The sequence below is a fragment of the Myzus persicae genome, unplaced genomic scaffold (genome assembly GCF_001856785.1).
Source record: "Myzus persicae strain clone G006 unplaced genomic scaffold, MPER_G0061.0, whole genome shotgun sequence".
Lineage (NCBI taxonomy): Eukaryota > Metazoa > Arthropoda > Insecta > Hemiptera > Aphididae > Myzus > Myzus persicae.
The window spans coordinates 143,375-153,762 of NW_019101449.1; the positions used below are offsets into that span (position 1 = coordinate 143,375).

General features: G+C 26.7%; 1 protein-coding gene across 2 annotated transcripts in view; it reads left to right on the forward strand.

The window, feature by feature from the left end:
• The first annotated feature begins 4,650 nt into the window (after positions 1-4,650).
• The window catches only part of LOC111029103, a 39,456-nt gene continuing 33,718 nt past the window's right edge, over positions 4,651-10,388 (forward strand). Inside the window, exon 1 of one of the 2 annotated variants that reach the window (XM_022307963.1) lies at positions 4,651-5,237. The gene's annotated coding sequence lies outside the window, so the exon portion shown is untranslated. The remainder of the gene's footprint in view (positions 5,238-10,388) is intronic. The other variant, XM_022307961.1, reaches the window with a different exon arrangement.

The window sequence follows — 10,388 nt, forward strand, 5'->3', positions numbered from 1 at the left end:
AAAGTATTACAACTACAGTTTTTGACAAGAATATTATATTTTATGATTGTTATTATTAACTATTAACTAATTCTACCATGTAAATTATTACATTATACCATAAAAGATCTCATTGTATTAAAATCATTAATAATAAATAATTTATTAAATGCTTAATATTGATGAAATTTATGTTTTTGGGAAATTGTTACTGTAAAACTATTATTGAACCACAATCATTAATTATTATATTTAATAGAATTGTATTGATTTTATACTTATAATTCTAATAAACCTGCACTTTTCTGTGTTGGTACGATTGAATGAATACCACAGTTGATTACGACCAAATTTTCTTTTAAACGGCGTAACAGGTAGGCAATATTGGTACATTACTGTGTTGAAAAATAACATTAAAACATTACCGGGAGTATCATCTTACTGGAATAATGTAATAATAAAAATCAATACAATACAAATTTAAATATTTAATACAATAAGGTGTTGACTGTAGTCAATTTTAGTTAATTTTAGAATCTGAGAGTAGTGATGAAAGTGTTGATGTTATAATGATGAGTGTGTTTTTATTTATTTACTTTTTGTGTCTGAAGACACTTTTTTTGTAGACTAAATGCTTTTATCATCAACTTTGATTGAGGTTTATCGTAGAAAAAATTGAACTGTTTTTGCTCGAAATATTTTTTCTTCGTGTATAATTATTTATCATTGAATTCAAATTTAACACACCCATTACAGGTTGCCTACTCAATGACGATTGTCGATGTACACATAAATTCTATTGTACGAACGGTTGTCTTTTTTCCCTATTTTTTTCCATGATTCAAACTACTATACCACGGTATAAATATAAAATCATATTTTACTTTCATCGTATAAATAGTATTTATTGTTACAATAATATTATAGTATTAACTATTAAGGTATGTAATATTATTGTACTAGATTTTACGTGGCATATTGGGGCAGATTCATAAAATGTTTATCAGATATCATCTAGCTTAATTAAATATTCATAGCTAAAAAGTACAAAATCTAACCATGGTAAAACTTTTTCTGTAAATGCTATTGCATTTTTATTCTTATACAACTAAAATAATTGTTTATAACTTACCAAAAATGATTGCATTTGAATAAATTATTGAAAAATACAAATTTGTAGTTTTATTTATCAACATCATTTTAAACATTTTTACAACATTTAATATTATGATTTCTTTGCTTTATAATTAATATTTTATTCAACATTTTTAGAAAAATGAGATTTAAAATATGACCATGATATTAACCTTGTATTAAAAATATTTATCTTTTTAAATGGTAATAGAGCGTATCAATATTTGAAACACTAAATAATTAGGGATCACGTTACTCTATTTTACATACATTAAGGCAAAAGTATTTGCAATATTCATCATTGGTGTTTTCTTAATAGTTATGGAATTAATTCACAAACCTAATTGATTCTAACAGTTGAATTTGCAAAATAACTCCTAAATATTTAAAAATTAAAGCTAAAGTTATACAATCTGTATAACTATAAGAAAAGCCATAGATTAGTATATTTTAATGATGCTGAATATCGTATAGCTTATAGCTATATTCGTTTCATTTACGATCAGATAATATGTACGTATTTAATATGTTAGTGATGTTCTGTATCCCAAAATAACATGTCAAAAACACGTCAGTAATAAATGAAATATACTATTCTGTTGAAACTAATAAATATTAAGCATAATCAGTCTCAGAATTCACTTCTCGTGAATATTAAAATATTTATTTTTCTTGTCCTTGGTCTTGAGAGAAATGTATAAGTTACATATTTTATCATATCGACATCATAAGTATTAAAATATATAAATGTATATACTTAGATTGGCAATAATATAAATAAAATTCAACAAAAACAATTATCTGTATGTACTTAAAGTGGTACTTACCTATTCTAATTAAATATTTTTAAAACTTTTGCAACGGTAATCTCACTATTATTCAAAATCTACCTACCAATTATCGTATCAAATTTATAAATGTTTAAGATACATTTGAATTAATAAACTTATCATAAATATATATGTGGGTATACTTGTTATGGATTTGCATAATTTTAATTATATCATAATATTAATGGTTTTATAATAATTATTATTTTTACTAATGTAACAATAAAAAACTAATCAAGTTCGTGGACAAAGTAGGCAAGGTTTTACATCGAGTGCTGACAATATTATTCACTAATATAAGTCAATTTAAAAGTATAAGATCGAGCTGCGAGGTCGGTTATCATGATGAGCAAGGACAAAATGACATTTATTTTATTTTCTTCAAGTTGCAATAATATAAAATAATATATGTATAGACTTTTTTATGGGTTAAATAATATACATTACTACAATCTTACTCGTTATTATATAACTATTGAACTGATTTATTTATTATTATTTTTATTTAAACTTTTACTAATTATTAAGACTTAAAACAGTTAAAACTGATATGAGTGAATTTAAGTATATATTAATTTACTTTAAAATTTACAAATTATACAACCTACTTATTTTTTATTACTTTAATAAGAATGTATAAAGTGAAGTCTATACTTTATACAGATATATGTAGAACAAAGGGGGATAAAAAACATAAATGGGAATTACGTTACACTTAGCTTCGGATGAATAAAGTTAGCAACAATTTTAATCAAAAGGTACTACTTTCTTCTACATCTACGGCTTATTACTCTATACAATCATTAAAGTGTAACATTTATCAGTGTTAAATATTGTTTGTTTACCTAAACCGAAAATAGAAATATGAACATTATTGCTTTCGATTTTCTTACGAATCTGAAATTGCCAATTTATGGAAATATAACTGATGTGAATTATTTAAATTGAAATATAAATTTATTTCAACCAATAGTTTAAAGTTTAAACAGTTGTTATTAAGTTTATTGGCAGGGGATGGGTAAAGTATATATTATATTATATAACATATAATAGTATAGTACGTATATAGTATACACATAATATTACGTAATATTATAATAGTTTATAAAATATATATATTTGGTGGCTTGGTTATCGTCTTAATCTCGTACACTTTAATATTAATATTAAATTAGTAGTATTTAAAAATTAATACAAATGTTGAAAATTGTTTGATTGTGAACGACCTTAAAAAAATAACCGTTCATACGTTTCGTAGAAAAAAGTATTCATTTAGCTCCAGAATCGGATAAAACGTGACAATGTATAAAAATAAAACAACGTTTTCTACAAATACTTATATTATGTCTATTCAACATTAGCTGTTTAGAAAAAATATACGAAGTTATAAGATATCAGATATCCAGTCATAAACTATAAAAACAACGAATGTTAATCACTTATGCCTGTATACAATGCTATAATACACACCGGGCCGCTGGCACAATACCTAATTGATAATGATTTAATAATAATGTGTACAATATGTATATTACCGAAGTATTAGTGCAAATTATATATACCTACCTCAGTATAATATATATGATATATAAATACCTATAGGGTATAGGGTATAGCCTATAGATTTACAATATAACTATTGCGTATTATATACCTAAACTGAATGTTTCCATTGCACAAACGAGCCTGTTTTTTGTCCAAAATAGGAAAAATCCTGAACCTTACATTACACATTCTACAAGTTTAAATATATAAATTGCCATTTAAACTGTGTAATAACGTGATAATAATAAATGTGTATATTCACTAAATAGCATTACGAATAAAATCTACCAAGAACTGTCAGAGTAAACAAACAATTATTCAATATTATAATATTAATTATCTTTAGGCTGAAAGAAAGTGAGTGGTTACCAAAATCTATTTAACGATTTTAGTTGAAGTGGGGATCCCATAATAGGTATAGGCGTTAAATACACTTGAACTCGTCTGTTTGAAAATAGAGGTTAAAAGCAGCAGCGGATGTACGCAAAGCCACAAAAAGTCAAAACCTATAAAGATAATAATAGATTTAAATTATCTGTTAGATCTATATAGACTATAATAAGCACACAATAATATTATTATGTATACCATACACGATATTGAAGCATTTATGATGTCGCGGGTATTCCTATTATGGCTATACATCAACGACAAACAAGAAATTTGCAGTTTCTAATGATTCGTCCCTCACAGCAATGGGCATTCCATAAAATTCAAATCTAGTCAAAGGCAGCAGAGGAACACGCCTGTCACTGTCATAAATCATAATCACAATCGTCGTCATACACTCACTCAGATGATCACTCAGTTGTCGAACCTGCGTACTGTAGGTGTATGTAGAAATACGTTAATTATAATACCCTTACAAAAAATAAGTGCACAACAAATAACAATATACCTTCTATACCGCTACCGCGGTCGTCTCGAAAAACGGTAGCAGGATACCCAACATAATATTATGAGTAAATTATACGCAACACGAAATAACGATGGTGATAATAACGGCGTCGTCAACAGATCTTATAACAATTATTACGATTATAATTATATATTGTTATTGTGACGAATATTGACGCCGCGATCTACTATTACACCGTACCTACATAATATTAAATAAACCATTACCGCGTTATCGCGCCGTCGTCAACCGCGGCATTTCCGTCAGCGGTGGCAGGCGGCAGCGGGGCGTCTGCGCCGCGAGTATACCGCGAGTCACGACCACGTTGGTAGTCCGGCGTCAAACTCACCGGTGTTAGGTTTATATTTCAGTGACGGTCAGACCGATGTCGGTCTCGCAAACGTGCGAGATTATATTTTTCACGGGAATAGTATAATTCGCAGTGGTAGTGGTTTTTTGTGTTTTTTTCCCACGCTCACCGTTTTATGAATTTCGTTTTTTCGTACAATAACTGTACGATATTTTTGCTGGATTAAGCAGATAATAACGACAGTTATAATATATACGGGACGTCGGATATTACTTACAATCGAGTTACCGAATTTTCAATCTCAAAAACCTCTGAACTCAAGTGCATTAATAATAATAATAATCGTATTATCAATGTTGTTCGTTGGGACGCGTAGTACGTCTTCGCGTCTACCGGTCGGATGTCTGTTAGCATTGTGATAACGCTACCGAAACTACGAGCAAAGCGGTTTCGGTTTTCCAAAATAACGACACTCGTTTTCGTCTGTAAGCGATTACAGCTACACACCCACACACGCAACACCGATCCAAGTCTAGCCGAGGTAAGTGGTTTTTAGATGTTTGATTTTATTGTAGTATACGATTATACATGTTCTCATAAACGTGCGATTGTCTTGTGACGCATCGTTTCCGGTAGTGTCGTACTGTTGTGTAACTGAGGGGTTTAATACAGTTTCTCCGAATCTCCATCATCTAATGTAATACTGTATAGGTTTATCCATCGATATATTGTTAATCATTATAATCCCTTTGCATTTAGTTGAATTATTTTAGGGGAAATAAAATTTTTTTTTTTTAATTATGTTTACCTTTTAATAGCAAAGTAGCAAACATTATCTCTTTCAGCTTTGTAGAACTTTGCCCATAATATGTATTATTTTCGACTATAATACCTATATCGCCTATTGGCAACTACTGCAATCATCTCGTACCGTACAATATGTATTTTTTGCATGTACGTTACTGCAACTGCAGTATCATTAAACATAAACTCATAAATACCTAATTAATTATTTAATAGAATATAATATATGACGTGCCTGTTCTGCGTGAAGCTTGTATCCATATAATATGCTGCAGTGCCTAATTAAAACGCAAACGTATATTAAATCTTTTAATTGCTTGCAAATACAATTTTATTGTATAAACTTTATTTTATTACCATAACACATAAACGATATAGGTACCTACCTATTTGTAAAATATTGCGTAAACATTTATAATCCAAAATATCGTAATTTTGTAGACACTTTGCATGTTAGTTATTTTTTCAATATTTTTATTCATTTAAGTACTTTGGTTTTTTTTAAATATTTTGTTATTATACTTATTATAGATAGTAAAATATTTTATATGATACTTAATATGTAAGTATGTATTTGTACAATTATTTTACAATGTATACTCAATGATAGTATTGACAATACCATACGTTATGAGTTGGCTGCATAATATATAGCTGGTTAAATTATTTTTTCTATTCAAATAATATAATGATATACTTGTGGCATGATAAATATCATAAGAATTTAAAAGAGATTAATTTTGTTTTCAATTTAGGAAAATGTATACTATATTTAAGGCACGTACAAATAGTAAATACAAGTTTTGAAAAATTATTATAAAAATAAAACTGTGGTTATAATGAGGATGTTCATTATTATTAAAATACATACACTTTGTAAAAACATACAACTTATTAAAACTACCTATGGTATAAATTAGGTAATTCTTGTGTCTTGTATACGCGCTGTCCATATTTATATCTATATAATATAACCATGCTACCATAATATGTTTATTTTGTATACTTTATTTAATTAATTAATACAATACCTAAAACCATAAAAACCAATGCCTATATTAAATATCAATATTATAAATCATTTATTTTATACTTTATGAATGCATATTAAGAAAATCTTAGTTTAATATTATGATGTATATATAGTAATAAGTACCTACAAATTTATAGAATATCCTGAATCGATTGCGAACTTAAAAACTTTGTTCGCCCACCCCTCCTGAAATAATATTCTTATAAACAAACCTTAATCAAGCTTATTGAATTTCGACTATAAATAGAAATTTCTGTATAAAGAAATCGTATTGTATAAGAGTATAATATGTAGGTACTTGATGATATAAAATAATTGACGATTATTCCTGTTAAATTAATTAATTAAACGACTCAAATAGTAATTTATAAAAATTAAAAATATTTTAATCCCGTATTAGTGCGAATAGAGGATATTTTCCTAACGAGAAACGATTAAAAAATATTACAACCAATCATGTTTTCTTAAAAACACTAGAAGATTATTGTATTATGATTTATGGTACCTTAATATATAATAATTATTAGTAACTGCAATCTAAATAAATTTATTCTGTGAAATAAATCAATTAATATGACTGATTGTTTCAGTTCTCTTTTAAAATATCATCAATATTTTACATCAATAGAAAAAATATTTTTACAGATTTTCTTTTTTTATGAACCTAGATATAAGTCCATGCCAACTAGGTGATATTATAAATAGGTAAAAGCTAAAAGTACAATAAATTTAAGACTTTTGTTTTTTTATTTTAATAATGTTTATGAATAATTTTTAATCATCATTGATGATTAGTATAATAGTATACTATACCGGTATGTGGTTTATCAATTTATAATTTATAAAGATTTATTATACGGCCACCGAGCGAACGCTACTGGGCGGCGACCTAAACTCTCTTCTCATGCAACAAGAAAGTAACGAATAAAAATATAATGATGACTTTTGAAAGTTCATGTTATTATTATTCACAAATTAAAATGTAGACATAATGACAATATTGAATTTCCATTTACATAATTGCAAATGGTTTTAACTCTTATAAAATAAATAACAATTTTACAGTTTCGTAGCATCTGCCATACCTAAACAATTTTCCTAAAAATATTTATTTTTGTTGGTTGTATAAGCCGTATAGGTACTATTTTTTTTTTGTAAAATCGCAAATGAAAGTGATAATTTTTTACAATGAAAATGTATTGTTAGCAGCTATAAATATTTTCCAACATTTTGATTTTGTCGAAAATAGGTAAATACCTTTAATTTCATATATGTATTTGGTGAGTAAAAGTTCTCCGTATAGATGCCCACTAAAACTTATGACATAGAAAAAAAATAATCGAATTAAAGTTTAGCTTCTCGAATCATTTTAAGTATTACTTCGACTAAAAATTACAATAATAAAACAAATAAACTAGAAATTTGTTATAAAAACAAGAGTCCAAAATTGAATTAAAAAAATTTAACCCTCTAGAATATTGAACAATATATTGTTTGACGCATCTGATCCAAACCTATCTACGAATCTTGAATACTATACAGTTAAGGAAATTGAAAAAAAAATTAATAAAACAGTTTCGTGCAATCAAATAATTTATTCTACATACATCATTCATTAAATGGCATCATGGTGTCCAAAACTATCAAACACAATTATATTCTGGAAATAGTAAATTATTATATAGGTAAGACTCAATATAACGACATAATATATATAGGTATACAGAAATATTCACCAAGCATGCTCATCCCCTTTTTTTCGATAATGGAGTTATTCAAAATCTGATATTTATATACTGTAAGACCATTTAAAAAAAATGTTGAGATTGTCTTATACTACTTAAGGTGTGTGCTGTGGAGATACGAACTTCCCCTTTTCAAATATGATCACTTTTGACTACTGTGAATCATATACAATAGATCATTTTTCTGAAAATGTTGACGTTTCAAAATTAAAATTCGCACTTGTTGTTTGAGAAATTTAACTTTATGTTCTAACTGTTCTGAGGATGAAATATCCATGGTAATGGGCTTATAAGATATGAAGGCTATGGTGTTTTGAAAACTTTATTCATTACTCATTAATATAAATAATTTGTAAAAATTTTCCAAGTATTATAGGTAAATACTAAATCCAATTTTACGCCTATTTTATATTTTAGTAAAACCATTTTTATGGACTAGGTACTATCCTTGGTACAAATATTTTAATAACTATGAAACTACTCATTCGAATTTTGAATTAGGCACATCAAAAAGTTCAAAGAAATTATCCACTAATTAAATTACAGTAAAAAGGCTGGGCTCATTTGAAAAACAAAAGTTTGTATCACTACAGGCACTCCTTAAGTAGTACGAAAAAATTCAATAGTTTGAAAATATGGTCTTTGAGTAAATTATTTAAGAGTTCCAAAAATCAAAATTTGATTAAATTATAAATTCATTATTAAAGGAAAAAATGTGTGTGAGTATGCTTGGCGGATCACTCTGTATGTTGGTCGGGAAAATATTTGTTTATTTAGTATTCAATGAGTAATTCGTGTTATGCACTTATGTGTTTGTCAAAATTGTGAATATGCATACGACTTATTTATTATGCCTATTGATATGATAATGTAGGTAGGTACCTATATAGTTATTATCCTATAATTAATAGAAAAAATACATGATTTTTTTTATCTGTTATTCTGTTTTATATAATACCAACTACTAAATACTATTATACTATACTCTTGCAGCTGGTAGTCATATTATAGATTCTAGCGTGCAGGTTTTGTTTGTTTAATTTTTAAATTCCAAACTATCTATTGTGTATTGTTATCTTTAAAAAGTAGATGCATAAAACAATAATTACGAAGTAATATTATAAACTCGTAATATTTTTAAATCAAAAATCAAACTAAATATAATATTATTTAACTTTTTAAATGCCTTATTGAAATGGCATTTAATGATATTCATTTCAATAGGTTAGATACATTTTATAATTTATTTTAAAACACTATTTTAGAAAACAGAAACGTTATAAACGCTTAGCTTTAAGCCTATATATTATAATGCGTATTGTAGGTATACAAGACATTGCAGTATAACATTTGAATATCTAATTCTAAGATAAGTTAACATTAAATTGTAATTTGAATATTAAACTAACGAAAGAAATGGAAACAAAGTATTTAACATAGGTATGTGTTCTTTTACATGTTTGGTTCTAAATATTTGTTATTATTATGTAGTACCTTTTGCTTCTGCAAAGTTAAATATTACTAAACATTAGATTTAACATACCCATAATATAAAAAATGTAGACATTAAGCTACAAAATATTAATACACGACTATAAAAGTATGTTTGTATAAACTGCGTATTATACTTTACACAATTATGGTATTACTCAAAAGAAGTTAGCGTATGCATAATAAATTATATTCTTTATACCTACGTGCCATAATATTATGAGTATACAATTAGTTCTAACGAATAGTTAATGTTGAATTTAGTATGTTTAAAATAACATTACTATCAAATATTTTAAAACCTAAATAAAACCAATCGTTTCTTAACTCATGATAAATAAAGAATTGTGGTATAATATTATAATAAAGTAAATGCACAAAATAATATTCAATTATATATTATGTTATAAAACAAAGTATTTGGATAAGCACACATGTTACATTAGCAGATCAGCTATAGAATATTCTCTATGATGTATACTAGAATTACACTACAGTTAAACAATATTTTTTATGAAATGAAAACAGTATTATTAGTATTGCCCAGTTACGAAATTCGCAGCGGACGGAAACATAACAAAATACGGAATCTAAGACGTTTCCCTTCCGTGCCTCCCCC